Raw genomic sequence first — 15,744 nt, 5'->3', positions numbered from 1 at the left:
AGTCCTATCACTCATCCACTGTAACCTGCCACCCCCTTGAGCCTTCACAGAATCAGCCTCTCCGTCAGATGGCTCTCCAGCCTCTGTTTAAATTTTCATTTCTGAACACTTTGGTTGTCGGGAGAAGCAGGTGCTAAGGGGTGGCTAATCTGTGTTAAGTGCCCCTGATTACGCCCTGTGGATGGGGATCCGCGGAAGAGGGAGTGGCATTAATCAAACAGCTTCGTGGGAGAACAGCGGCACTTAATCATCTCTCTTCGTTGTTGGTTCTCTCTTTGAGAGCCAGTTTGGTGTAGTGGTTAGGAGTGCGGACTTCTAATCTGGCATGCCGGGTTCAATTCTGCGCTCCCCCACATGCAGCCAGCTGGGTGACCTTGGGCTCGCCACGGCACTGATAAAGCTGTTCTGACTGAGCAGTGATATCAGGGCTCTCTCAGCCTCACCCACCCCACAGGGTGTCTGTTGTGGGGAGAGGAATGGGAAGGCGACTGTAAGCCGCTTTGAGCCTCCTTTGGGTAGGGAAAAGCAGCATATAAGAACCAACTCTTCTTCTTCTTCAGTAATCTCAGGGCTCTCTCAGCCTCACCCACCTCACAGGGTGTCTGTTGTGGGGAGAGGAAGGGAAGGCAACTGTAAGCCGCTCTGAGCCTCCTTCGGGTAGAGAAAAGCAGCACATAAGAACCAACTCTTCTTCTTCTTCTGAGCCAGCTGAAGAGCTGGTGGAGCTTCGATGACACTCAAGGATTCCGTTTGCTGAGAGCTTTTGAGTCCCAACTGGGGAGGAGGACAGAAGAATCTGTTTCGCCCAATGCAATTTGATACTTGCTGCATCTCATGAGCAGGATGACCAAACGCAGCTCGTCAGGGGCTCATGGCTATTGTAGTCCATGGACATCTGGAGAGCACCGGTTTGGCCACCCGTGCTCTAGGATTGTCCTGCATCGAGCAGGGGGTTGGACTAGATGGACTCTAGATGTGCCCCTTTCCAGGCTGATGAATCTAGGTGCCAGGCCAACAAGGAGTTTGAGCATCTGCCGGAAGGGGACAGTCGATACGGTGGTGGATGCACGGTTGTAGGTGAGAGGGGCTTTATTCCCCAGAGGCAATAGGTCTTCACCCCCCCACACACACCGTAAGAGATTTGGAAGCAATAAGCCGATAAATGGTATCCCCTGGATACGAGGGAAGCCCGCCTTTTCCTGGTTGGGGGCATCTGAGGTTGGACCTTTTGGGGCTATCTTGATCAGTGTATTGCCTATCAAATTACTTTTAGCAAGAATAAGCATGAGCTTCATTTCACTACTTCACTAAACAGCTTTTGCTGCTATGCCAAGTGTGTTCATTGAGAAAGTAGTCGGGAGCCCAACAGGACTCGAAGATAGGACTCATGATGATAGGCTTAGATATCAGGTGGGGAAATATCAGCAAGATAGTAGGGCCAGTTTGGTGTAGTGGCTAGGAGTGCGGACTTCTAATCTGGCATGCCGGGTTCGATTCTGCACTCCCCCACATGCAGCCAGCTGGGTGACCTTGGGCTCGCCACGGCACTGAGAAAACTGTTCTGACCGAGCAGGAATATCAGGGCTCTCTCAGCCTCACCCACCCCAGAGGGTGTCTGTTGTGGGGAGAGGAATGGGAAGGCGATTGTAAGCCGCTTTGAGCCTCCTTCGGGTAGGGAAAAGCGGCATATAAGAACCAACTCTTCTTCTTCTTCTTCTTCTTCGGGGAAAAACTATTGAAAAAGGAAATGAATGGGACACCCTGAACATAGATAATTAAGGTGCTCAAGGACCACCATGTGCAGGGAAGTTTCTGAAACTGCCATTATTGATCTGTGTTGCATCATCCGAGCATGGAATTGGGGTCACTATAGGTGGGCAGGTAGTAGTGAATTCCCTGTATTCTGCAGTGGGTTGGACTAGATGACCCTGGAGGTCCCTTCCAGCTCCATGGTTCTATGATCTCAGAGACCAGCTCTTAGTTCATCACCATTTCCAGGGAAGTAGCTCCTGTGCTCAGTCTTGGTGCAATGAAGCACATTATTCCTCTGGGTCCCCAAGGCGATAATATTATTGGGTCAATTGTAATGCAAGCGCGTTCCATTCCTGCGGTCGCTTGAAACAGTCACTCAAAATTAGTGATCGGCGCTCCTGAGGAGTCATGGGCAGGTGGTGCATTGCACCAGTGCCAAGAAACCCCGTTTAGTAAAATAGACAAGTGACTCATTGGCCCCGATCCAGTTGGATGCATAGGACACAGCCATGCTGAATGGCCCTGTCATTCAAGCAGAAGCAGCGCTGTTTGGTAGAAAGGGAAGAGGAGGAAGAGGTGGATAAAAAGAGCTGTGGGTTGTTTTATACCCCACTTTTTACTACCGGAAGGAGTCTCAAAGCGGCTTACAAACCTTTCTCTTCCTCTCCCCGCAGCAGGCATCCTGTGAGGTAGGTGGAGGTGGAAAGAGTTTTGAGAGAACTGGGAATGGCCCAAGGTCACCCAGCAGGCCCAAGGTCACCCATGTGGCACAAAGCAGCTTACAGTCGCCTGCCCTTCCTCTCCGAACAACAGGCACCCTGTGAGGTGGGAGGGGCTGAGAGAGGGGACTGCTCTGTGAAAACAACTCAAAGAGAACTGTGACTTGCCCGAGGTCACCCAGCTGGCTGCATGGGGAGGAGTGGAGATTCAAACCTGGTCCTCCAGATTAGAAGGCTGCCACTCTTAACCGTGACACTGTGCTGGGTGACCTTGGGACAGTCCCATTTCCCTCAGAACTCACCTACTTCCCAATACTCTTATTGTGGAGAGAGGGAGGGAAGAAGAGTTCGTTTTTATACCCTGCTTTTCACGACCAGAAAGAGTTTCAAAGTGGCTTCCAATGGCTTTCCCATCCTCTCCCCAGAACAGATGCCCTGTGAGGTTGATAGGACTGAGGGAGCTCTGTGAGATCAGCACTATCGGGATTGTGATGAGACCAAGGTCATCCAGACGACAGCATGTGGAGGAGCAGGGAATCAAACCCGACTTTTTCCAGATTAGAGAACATGGTGAGGGGAATAGCCGAATTCACACCCTTCTGCCCCATTCTTAAAAGGCAGTCCAGGGTCTAATCTGCACACAATAGATAATGCACTTTCAATGCACTTTTGAAGTAGATTTTCCTGTTCTGCACAGGAAAATCCAGCTGCCAAAGTACATTGAAAGTGCATTATCCTACGCGTGCAGACTAGGCCCTGGATTATAGACTTCGGCCTTGGCCTTAGCCTAGTGGAATGAGCTCCCGGAAGAGCTGAGGGCACTGATGGAGCTTCCTGAGTTCCGCAGGGCCTGTAAGACGGAGCTCTTCCGCCAGGCGTTTGCTTGAGGCCAGGACAGTGACTGGAGTTTTGATCTGTGGATCCCCCCCCCTCTATTTCTACTTCTATTTCTAATGAGCAAGACCCCCCCCCCCGGGTCATCTTGTTTGGGGTCTTCAGTGGGTCCCTTGGGTGGAACAGCAGGGCTGGGTGTAGTTGGGTTGAGATTTTAATTTTCCGCCATGGGTTCTCCTTGTTGTATATATTAGAATCATAGAATCATAGAATCATAGAGTTGGAAGGGGCCATACAGGCCATCTAGTCCAACCCTCTGCTCAACGCAGGATCAGCCCTAAGCATCCTAAAGCATCCAAGAAAAGTGTGCATCCAACCTTTGCTTGAAGACTGCCAGTGAGGGGGAGCTCACCACCTCCTTAGGCAGTCTATTCCACTGCTGAACTACTCTGACTGTGAATTTTTTTCCCTGATATCTAGCCTATATCGTTGTACTTGAAGTTTAAACCCATTACTGCGTGTCCTCTCCTCTGCAGCCAGCAGAAACAGCATCCTGCCCTCCTCCAAGTGACAACCTTTCAAATACTTAAAGAGGGCTATCATGTCCCCTCTCAACCTCCTTTTCTCCAGGCTGAACATTCCCAAGTCCCTCAACCTATCTTCATAGGGCTTGGTCCCTTGGTCCCTTGGCCCCACGTATTGTTGTACGTGGTTTTATGGGGATTTTACGCTGCAATTTTAATACTTGTTTGTGAACCGCCACGAGACAACTAGTTGTGAGTCGCGGTGAATAAATAGAAACATAAACAAACAAGCAAACAAACAAACAAGCCCTGCGTGCCGTTTGGCCCTGACTGAGCACTGAGTCCTTTTTGTTAGACCATACACCAGGGGTAGTCAAACTGCGGCCCTCCAGATGTCCATGGACTACAATTCCCAGGAGCCCCTGCCAGCGCTGGCAGGGGCTCCTGGGAATTGTAGTCCATGGACATCTGGAGGGCCGCAGTTTGACTACCCCTGCCATACACACACACACCAATGAGAGTAATATGGAAAGACTCACGGAGGCTGAGGCTTCAAAATTACCTTTTGTCCATAACGTGGCAGCTTTGTCATCCTTCGTGGGGACTGGGCCAGAGATAACAAATGTGCTCCGCGCTCCGACGCCATCTCCAGCGCATGTAACTCTCCCCTATCGATTCACCCCCCTCCCCTCCCCACACGCTTGTTTAATAAGAAAGAATGCGCCTTGCGACCGCGTCTGATCATCTTAAAGATGTTATTTACTTTTTGAAAGGTGTTCTGGATTATGATTAATACGCCGTTTCGCTGGGGTCTAATAGAGCTGATGCTTCTTTATGTAGCCGAGTCGGCCGTGGGTTGTGCGCGAGGCTGGGGGGGGGGGGGGGGAGGCAGAAACCCGAGACGCTCAATTCAGAATTAAACACACACTCCAGTTTTCTTCTTCATCTCCAAGCATTTTGTCTTTTCTTTTTTTTTAAAGTGGCATGGCTAGGAAAGCCAATCTGCTAATCTGCAAGGTTTGGGAGTGCGGCGAGTGCTAAAAGAGGAAGGTTCAAATGCTGTTCCAAGGAACATAATTCAAAACACTTTTGCATGTAACGCACAAGTCAGTGTAAATTTCTCATGCATTCTTTTCGGCCTGTCTCAGTTCTCTCGGAGCTCTCTCAGCCTCATCTGCTTTGTAGGGTGTCTGTTGTGGGGAGAGGAAGGGAAGGTGAGTTTATCCCATTTTGGGACACATGAGGCTACAAGGGTGACCTTGGGCCAGTCCCAGTTCTCTCTCAGAGCTGTCTCAGTGTCACCTACCTCACCGGGTGTGGAGGAAGGACAGATGATTGTATGACACTTTGAGGCACATGAGGCCTGCTGGGTGACCTCGGGTCAGTCCCAGTTCTCTCAGAACTTTCTCAGCCTCACCTACCTCATAGGGCTCCTGTTATGGTGAGAGGAAGGGAAGAAGACTTGGTCTTTATCCCCCACTTTTCACTATCAGAAGGCATTTCAAAGCAGTATACAATTGCCTTCCCTTCCTCTTCCCACAACAGACACCCTGAGAGTTAGGTGGGGCTGAGAGAGAGATCAGTACTATCATGACGGGGACTAGATTAAAATCACCCAGCAAGCTGCTTGTGGAGGAGCAAGAAATTCAACCTGGCTCGCCGGCTTAGAAGCCACCCCTCTTAACTACCGCACCAAGCTGGAAGGCAGTTGTAAGCTGCTTTGAGACACCTGAGGCCTGCTGGGTAACCTTGGCGCAATCCCAGTTCTCTCAGAGCTCTCAGCCTCACCCCCCCCCCCCCGCTCACAAGGTATCTGTTGTAAGGTGAGGAAGGGAAGGCAATTGTAAGTCACTATGAGATTCCTACGGGTAATAAAAAGCAGAGTACAACACCCCCGGCTCTTTTCTTCTTCTTCCCCTGAATAGTTGGATCCTGAAATTTGTTTTACAGACTTCATTCTTGGTTTACAGTTCAGGGGGAGATGCTGGGCGCTATCTATAGAGCTGAACCACAAAGTATTGTTTACAGAAAACACAACAGATTTACAATATTCGCAGCGAGGACGCATACTCAAGCATGGCTTAAACCAGTGTGTCAGGTTAGGAAGCTACCACATCCTGCCGTACTGTTCTCTCACCACGGACACCCAACTCAAAGCCTCCCGGGAAATGTACCGATTGTATTGATTGACTTTGTTTGAACCCCACATTTGTCCTTAGTGAGGAGGCAAAGCGGCTTATGCCGTTGGCCTCCCCTCCGTTCCTGTCCTCACAACAACCCTGTGCGGTAGGTCAAGCCGAGAGGGCTGACTGGTTTAAAGGTCTCGAGCAAACGTCTGTGGCAGGGTGGGTTTCAAACCATCGTCTCCCAGATTCTAGTGTGACACTAACTACAGTATCAGGAGTGGCCAACTAGATGTCCATGGAGGTGGTGGGTTCTCCATCTTTGGAGATTTTTAAACAGAGCCCGGAGAGCCATCTGATAGGGAGGCTGATTCTGTGAAGGTTCAAGGGGGTGGCAGGTGACAGTGGATGAGCAAGAGGGATGTGAGTGTCCTGCATAGTGCAGTGGGTTGGACTAGATGACCCTGGGGATCCCAACTCTATGATGCTATGATTCTATGACTACAATACCCATGAGCCCCTGCCATCATATGCCTCCAAATATGTAGGTTCCCCATAGCTACCACGACTAGTAGCCCCTGGTAGACTGATTCTCCATGAACCTGTCTACCCCCCCACCCCTTAATTCCTGTGGCCACCCCTCCATCCTCTGCCAACAAACTCCCCCATGAGACTCACTCCCCACCTAAAGAAATATTTCCTTTTGGCCGTCCCAAATCTACTGCTCATTGGCTCTCGAGTGAGACCTTATTTGGGGGAGAGACGCCAGGCGAGATGGATGAGTTAAACAAACTCTTTAGATTTCTGAGTCGGTGAGCCCTCGGAATGGGAAAGTTCATGGTAGGCCGGACATCTGCATTAAAGGAGGGTGGAAATGTAATTCTTCCTAATGCCTTACATTACAAAGAGGCAGAGATGACCCATCAGCCGAAGATGAGTAGACAAGAAAGAAATTTTCAAGCTGGCGATGGCAAAAACTTTATTCAAACAACAGTTCCTAGGCATAAAACCTCATTTTCATATTTTACTTCATCCGTGAACTTATTTCTTAATTGGTCTTATTTTCAAGGATACTAACAGTCTTCAACACGCTAACTTATATTTTATACCATATATTTTATATTTTAAGCCATATAAGTTGGGTCTATTAATATCAAAGGTCCATCTTATAAATGATCCCTGTGAGATGGGATGGGTGAAGTGGAGAGAGCTCTAAGAGAACTGATCTGTGAGAACAGCTCTAAAAGGACTATGACTGACTCAAGGTCACCTAGCTGGCTACATGTGGAGGAATGGGGAATCAAACCCAGTTCTTCAGCTTAGAGTCTGCCATTCTTGAACAGTATACCATGCTGGCTCTCGAAATTCAAAAAGGCAAAATTCCCCTAATTTCTGACTTTCGTCTCCCCCCGCCCCCCTTTCACAGGGCAAAAAATGTTGCTTCCCTTCTGTTCTGTTAGCATCTTTTAATATTTGATGGCTGGAAGCCGAGAGGGCCAGAAATGGCTGTTATTCTCTTATTGCTTCTTTTTGCAATAGGGAATCGCTGGGTTATTTATGAAGCCAAAATGCCTTATTTATTTAATTGTTCCTTTATTTAATGAAAGCGCAAGTCACTCAGAGACGCGTCTGCCACTCGGTGCTAGCAATACTAATTATCGTGCTCATCCCGTGGGGTTAATGTCGTAAAGTGGCAGGATTAAAAAAAAATATTTAAAAACGGCTTGACTTTTTTTTGTTTTGTTGTTGCTTTCGTCCAGCACCAAAGAGAACGGCAGACTGCATTTATTGCTTTTCTCAAGCAATATCAATCCAGAGTCTTTGGGGGAATGTCACAAATCGTCTTGCGATAGTGAGCAAGCAGTCTGAAAATGTAAACGCGGAGCAAGCCTTCGTTCATTTAAATGACAAGTCCGCCATGAGTGGAAGAGAGGAACAGGAAATGGTTCTCAGTTGAATGTCAACCAATTAAAGGCCACACTAGACAATACACCGGGGTCCCCAACTCTTCATCGTGGTGCCTGCAAACACCTCTTCTGATGCCTGCAAAGTGTTTTCAGAAAGTGAGTGGGATCAGGTAAGGGTCCCAAGAGCCAGCTTGGTGCAGTGGTTATGAGCAGCAGCCTGTAACCTGGAGAAATGGGCTCGATTCCCCACTCCTCCACATCTAGCCTGCTGGGTGATGGTGGGCTAGTCCCAGTTCTCTCAGAGCTTGCTCAGCCCCACCTCCCTCACAGGGTTTCTGTAGGGAGGGAGAGGAAGGAAAGGCAATTCTAAACCACTTTGAGACTCCTATTCCAAATAACTTTTTTCTTTCTTTCGCTGCAAGCCAAAAGCTTTGCTCATCTTTCTTCTCATCTTTCTTAATGTCGGCAAATCCACAACCCACAGTGCTTTTTAACTACTGGAAGGAGTCTCAGAGCAGCTTACAATCGCCTACCCTTCCTCTCCCCACAATTGATACCCTGTGAAGTGGGAGGGGGACTGAGAGAGCCCTGAAAGAACTGTGGATGGCCCAAGGTCACCCAGCTAGCTGCATATGGAGGAACTCTTGCAGAATAATTCTCTTAAAGCCTCATCGGACCCACCTACCTACCTCACAGGGTGCCTGTTGTGGGGAGAGGAATGGATAGTGATTGTAAGCCACTTTGAGACATATGCAGCCAGTTGGGTAACCGTGAGCTAACCACAGTTCTCTCAGAGCTCTCTCAGCTTCACCTACCTCACTGGGTACCTGTTGTGCGGAGACGAAGGGAAGGTGTTTCTAAGCTCCTTTGAGACTTATGAAGCCTGCAGGGTGACTTTGGAACTGTTTACAGTTCTCTTAGAGCAGTCTCACAGAGGTGTTCTATCTGAGCTCTCACAGCCTCACCCACCTCACAGGGTGTCTGTTGTGGGGAGAGGAAAGGGAAGGCAACTGTAAGCTGCTTTGAGCCTCCTTCAGGTAGGGAAAAGCGGCATCTAAGAACCAACTCTTCTTCTTCTTCAGTTGTATCAGGGCTCTCTCAGCCTCACCCACCTCACAGGGTGTCTGTTGGGAGAGGAAAGGGAAGGTGTTTGTAAGCTGCTTTGGAACTCCTTTGGGTGGAGAAAAGCAGAGTATAAAAAAAGGTTTTTTTTCCCCCCTGTGGTGGTTGTATTCATTCACCCAGACTTTGTTCTCCTCGGCTCCCAGGACATTGCCTCCTTCTCTGCCATCTGTCTGCTGTGAATCTGCTCAAAACCAGCTGCTCTGCCGGTCAAAACACACCCTGTGACTCAATCATTTCCCCCTTGCTTCTCTCCTCATGCTTTCTAATGTCCCTCTTCCTTCGGATCAGACTGCTGATGCTTTTGTTGTTGTTGTTGTTTAAAATGGAATCTTGTGGGTTACAGATCCTGCCCTTCCCAACCTTTATTATTATTATTATTATTATTATTATTATTATTATTATTATTATTATTATTATTATTATTATTATTATTATTATTATCATCATTATTATTATCATTATTATTATTATTATTATTATTATTATTAATTGAATTTATAGGCCTCAGCTCCTGGACCAGCCATCTAGCAGTGGTTAACATCAAGAAATATAAATTAAGAATACAGCAATCTAAAAGCAGCTAAAAAAACAATCCCACCCCTCCCACACACAGACCTTGAAGTCTCCTTCTACAGCCATATTTCTCAGGGTTGGTGCTTCTTTCTCTACAAGAAATATCGACCAACTGAAACCCCCCTTCAAGTGGCTCCCAGTTGCCTTCCCTTTCCTCTCCCCACAACAGACACCCTGTGATGGGGGTGAGGCTGAGAGAGTCCTGAGATTACTGAAGAAGAAGAAGAGTCGGTTCTTATAGGCCACTTTTCTCTACCCGAAGGAGGCTCAAAGCGGCTTACAGTCACCTTCCCTTTCCTCTCCCCACAACAGACACCCTGTGGGGTGGGTGAGGCTGAGAGAGTCCTGAGATTCCTGCTCGGTCAGAACAGCACTATCAGGGATGTGAGAAGCCCAACATCTCCCAGCTGGCTGCATGTGGGAGAGCGGGGAATCAAACCCGGCTCGCCAGATTAGAAGTCTGCACTCCTAACCACTCCATCACACTGCGATCTCATTTCAAAATGCTTACACACTCTCTAAAATTACAACCGGCAAAGTAATCTGGATTTCTTTTCTTTTATGATTCAGGGGTGCTCACGGCCTGCTCTGTGGAACAACACTCCTCCCCCCCACCACACACACACACACACCATAAATCCAGATTACATTTTAAAAATTCTCATCATGTCTAGAAATGTAAACCAGAATTCAGGGAGAGACGGTTTCCTCTCTCCCATCTCAGCTTTCTAAATGACCGTGCCATTCTCAGGGGTTATTTTTCCTCCCTTACTCACTCCTCCTCTGACTTTTACTGACAATCTACTTTGATGGGTTCTCCTTTATTTGGGAGTGGGGGGGGTTATGCGTATCAAATGCATTTAATAAAAGTTGGCAACCCAGGAAAGATACGCTGATGCAATATGATATAACCACGGATACTTCTTCAAGCAAATCTTCCTTGGGAGGGAAGACCTGCTGGCGTTTCAGGCAGGACTCCGCTCTGGATTGTGGTATATCGACACCCGATCAGCTGGATCCAAAAATGAATGTTATTAAATATGGTCCCAACTAATATTAAAAAGTATAGTGGACTTGCTAGATACACGGTGAGGACTGCTCAGGTTCTTTATGTATCAAGATGGGGGAAAAGAATCATCATCAGATATTATGGATGGGTTAAATAAAGGGATAGAATATGGAACCGGGCAAAATGTATACATTTGATATACACAACAAATCAACATTGGAATTCAGAAGAAAATGGAGTCAAATACTGAATAAATAAATAATAAATCTTTTATTTCCATACTGCCCCATCCTTTCAGCTTGGGGCAGTTAACAACAGTATAACATGGGTCTTTCCGTTGCAACGAATCAACACAGATTCGTTGCAACGTCTGTATGTGTTTTTTTTTAAAAAAACCTTCCTTTTTGGGAGCATGATAACGGCCGCCCATTGGCTGCTTGATGGCCAGGGGCGGGTCAAATCTCGGCAATATTGCTTCCTGGCTAGTGATTTTTACCAAGACCGGAAACCTGTGGGAAACGATAGAAACGCAACTGGATTCCACTACAAAGGCAGGTATGCATAATGACGAATTCCACTGTTAAAATGGCGTTTTTTCGTTCCGCAACCAATTTGCTACATAGATCCTGGTGCGGAATGGCCCTCAGAGTTTGGAGAGGGTCTCCACTGGTGAATATTTCTTGTGCGGAAGCCGGTATATCTTGTTGTTTTTGCCTGGTCTCAACCATAAGCCTTGGTTCTGCAGGTTCTCTGGAATTGTGTGAGATCCTAGAGGGCCCTGAATTCCCTCATGTAGACCGTTCCACCAGAAAACCAATGGCCTTGCCTGAGCCAGCTTGGAAACTCCTTCTGGTGGAGAAAAGTGGCCAACTATAAGAACCAGCTCTTCTTCTTCTTCAGTAATATCAGGGCTCTCTCAGCCTCCCCTCCCTAACATGGTGTCTGTTGTGGGGAGAGGAAACAGAAGGCCGCTTTGAGACTCCTTTGGGTAGAGAATAGTGGCACATGAGAACCAACTCTTCTTCTTCTTCTTCTTCTTCTTCTTCTTCTTCTTCTTCTTCTTCTTCTTCTTCTTCTTCTTCTTCTTCTTCTTCTTCTTGCTTTATTTCACTTGAGATCTCATCAGGAGAAAGTTTGGTGAGCCAGCTAACTGCACACCACACCCCCCAAGCAAATTATTGCATTGGTTGTTGTCCCTGTCCATCTCAAACCAAATGTCAGAATTCAGCAGTTGATGCAAACAGGAGAGGAATGGTCCTCCATGCGTACGTTCCCATTCAAAAAAGTTCTCTGATACCAGTTCACTGCTAGCTGGTAACTGAATCCTGATGCTTGTTACAGCTGTAATAAGAGAATGTATATTGCTCTTGAATGTCTCTATCTAGAATAGATCCTATGATCACGCTTGTAGCTCTCCTTCTGGACTCTCAGATTTGATCTGGGCATATACCAGCCTAGATCGTCCTTTCTATTATTTGTGCCCCCAATAACTTTCTTTATATTTGCAATTTGTTGTCACCACTTTTTTCTTTTTGAGGTTTCAATGCATGCCCAGAGATTCCCCTCAAGATAGCTAAGAGAGGAGAAGTGAGAAAGGAGTTAAGTAGCCATGCATACCTCCTCCAGCTAATACAACACTCAGGGCTTAACAGAGATATTAGGTTCTTATTATAATAACAATGTAAAAAATTAGTTGTATCTATTCCCCTCCTTCCAGAAACTCAGGATGAGTAATAACATTAAAGCATATACAAAGATTGACAATTGAAAAACCTTTCCAGGTTTCTATAAATCATATTCCCAACTAGAATCCAGAATGGGGTTGGTTTGGCAGGAGCTGATCTTTGCTTCAGTTGGTGTAGTGGTTAGGAGTGCGGACTTCTAATCTGGCATGCTGGGTTCGATTCTGCACTCCCCCACATGCAACCAGCTGGGTGACCTTGGGCTCGCCACGGCACTGATAAAACTGTTCTGACCGGGCAGTGATATCAGGGCTCTCTCAGCCTCACCCACCCCACAGGGTGTATGTTGTGGGGAGAGGAATGGGAAGGCGACTGTAAGCCACTTTGAGCCTCCTTCGGGTAGGGAAAAGCGGCATATAAGAACCAACTTCTTCTTCTTCTTCTTCTTCTTCTTCCTTCTTCCTATTGGTGAGGGCTGCCTTCCGTGGTGGGTCTTATTTTTGGCCTCAACGATAAACCCAGTAAGATAGCTCAATTTTACAGGTGCTGATGAACTGCTTTAAGTCCCACAAGGCCCTGGTCCCCCTGGGAGCTCATTCCACCAGGCTGGGGCCAGAACTGAAAAGACCCTTGCCCTGGCTGAATCTAATTTCATCTTTTTCAGGCCGAGGACCCTGAGCAGATGTTATCGTGAGGATCTCATTGCTCTTGGGTACGCTGGTCCCACTACGCTGATCTCTCACTACACGTGTGAAGTCATTCAGTTCTCGCCTCTGTTAACACTTTTATTATCTGTACGCTAATTTGCCACTATTCACAGGTTCTTCCAACTGCATTAATCCAATCTTAGCTATGCTTATCACCCCATTACTTATGCATCTTGACTTCAATTAGCCCTTCCTGAAAACTAACTCCTTCCCCCTCTACCTATCACCTATATGCAATGATTGGCAAAGTCTGTTTCCATGTATCTGAAGAAATGTGCATGTACTGGAAAGTTTATACCCAAATTTAAACTTTGTTGATCTTAAAGGTGCCTCTGGACTCGAAATTCATTCTGTAGTTCCTCTAATACAGGGGTGGCCAAACTGTGGTTCACCAGATGCTTGTGGACTACAATTCCCATGAACCCCTGCCAGTATGCAGTATCTGGAGAGCCACAGTTTGATCACCCATGCTCTACTGTGTGTTTCCTTCCCTCACCTGTACTCCAGTGGACTGCTGTCCAGGGTCCTGAAAAAGCTAGGCCTCCAGATGCCCATGGGCTACAATTCCCATGATCCCCTGCCAGCAGATGCTGGCAGGGGCTCATGGGAATTGTAGTCCATGGACATCTGGAGGGCTACAGTTTGGCTACCCCTGGAGCATGTGTTCTTTTCAAACCTTTCCAAAGCTGGTAGTGGAAGACTCAAACACAGAGCCATGCAGACACATCCTGGTGGCTAGCCCTGTCGGACTCAAGTAGCAGAACAAAATTTTAGTCCAGCAGCATCTTTAAGACCAACAGGTTTTATTCAAGGTGTTAGCTTTCATGTGCATTCACACTTCCTCAGACAATGAAAGTGATCATAGTTGTGTTTTTTTGGGTGTGGGGAGTTGCCAGCTCCTTTTACCATATCCCTTGATCAAGGGCAAACTCTTCTCTTTGGAACAATTTATAGCCCTGCTGAGCTTTCCTGACTATCATTGTTTCTAATAATCTCCAGGACTGATTGAAGTGTAACTTTGCCGAGATAAAATAATTCACGGGAGAAAGAGCACACAAGATCTGGGCCTCATTTAAACGGGGTTATTGCCCATGCAAAGGAGAGAGGCATGCTTTGTTAGCCTGCTAGCACAATATCCACAAGACTTATGGCTTTCTGGTGTCAACCAAATCTTGAATCCATTGGAAGACTTTGACAGATGGAAGAAGGGCCAATTTTCATGGTTCCCCGCTTCTTGCTTCAGATCTCTAGCTTTCATGTCATGCTGTTCCTGGGGGGTTTTCTGCCCCACAAAAGCAGAACTTGAGTCTCAATCTCCTATTTTCTATAGGTTTGGGTGGGACAGAACTGATGAGAGACCCCAAGGATTCTTTCGCATGGAACCCAGACCCAAGCCAAACTTCACATGACAATACATTACATCACTTGTCCACCTCCTCTAAAGTTGTCCACCTCCTCTAAATGTTCACATGAGCACACAAAGAGAGACTGTCTATCTATCAATACCCCATGAAGAGAGCTCCACTTGACTAATTCCAACCAGTTGCTGGTCCCTGGGCCAGATGAATTGCACCCAAGGGTACTAAACGAACTTGCAGATGTAATTTCTGAGTCTATTATTTTTAACAATTCTTGGAGAACAGGTGAAGTGCCAGAAGATTGGAGGGGGGCAAATGTTGTCCCCATCTTCAAGAAGGGGGGAAAAGGAGGATCCGGGTAACTACTGACCTGTCAGTTTGACGTCTATAGCTGGCAAAATTTTAGAACAAATCATCAATCGTTCCTTGAGCATCTAGAGCAGATGGCTGTAATTACTAAGAGTTAGCATGGCTTTCTCAAAAACAGTTGTTCTACCACTAAGCTACCATCCCTCTCTGGTGCCACATCCCTAGTCATCCTTTCCTTGAAGCCCTGAGTGGGACACCCTTACGGTGACACTCCTTCCTCTCCTCCCAGTTTTGGAACCCTTTGAACACAACTGTGTTCATTTTCCCCAAATCCCCGGACTAAGTTACAGCAGAGAAACCTCAGCATCCAGGGCCATTTCCTTAGCCCAAATGTTTTTAATTCAGTGACATCCCTTACGGAGAGATTTGGATCTCAGTTGGGCAGCCCATCTGTTTGCCTAGGACTCCTGTTGTTTTGGCTTTATTGTAATCCATATTTAATGCCGTTACAACGCAGCCCTTCTTTCTTGATGTCTTAATTCTTTTTGATAGACACGAGGAACCTGCCACATCTTTTTTAGCCTGAGTCCCATCTGTCAGTATCTTGCATGTTCCATGTGTGTGTGTGTGTCTGTGTGTGTGTGTGTGTGTGTGTGTGTGTCTGTGTGTGCAGGGACGTGCACGCTCCCCTCCCTTGTCTCTAAAGAGGACAAATTGTTGACTCTCGTCAAGGGTTTCCGCCAATATCCGATGGGGGATTCCGAACAGGCTTCTTCTCTGATGGTTCCTGTTGACAACTTCTTTTTCTGAGATGATAAAGGACAAAAAAACATTAAGGAGCAAACAAACGGGAAGAGAAAACTCTTTCAAGCTTAATCCACTTTCTCATCTTAATCGTCTTTCTTGTCGGTGGTGGTATCTTTCCAATTCCCCACCTTTGTGTCCTAATTTCTGCCTTGCCTGAAAGCATCAATTCTTTCCCTTCCCCTCCCTCCCCTCCTCCCTTTCAGGTCTTCTTGAAGAAGGAACTTTGCAAGGAGTCACTGATGTTACAGGCAGAGGGGAGGAAAGATATGTTGGAGTTGGCACGGTTTGGTCTGAGGTCACCCATTGACAAGAGGC

This window comes from Paroedura picta, chromosome 9 (assembly GCF_049243985.1).
Source record: "Paroedura picta isolate Pp20150507F chromosome 9, Ppicta_v3.0, whole genome shotgun sequence".
Taxonomy (NCBI): domain Eukaryota; kingdom Metazoa; phylum Chordata; class Lepidosauria; order Squamata; family Gekkonidae; genus Paroedura; species Paroedura picta.
This window is presented reverse-complemented; position numbering follows the sequence as displayed.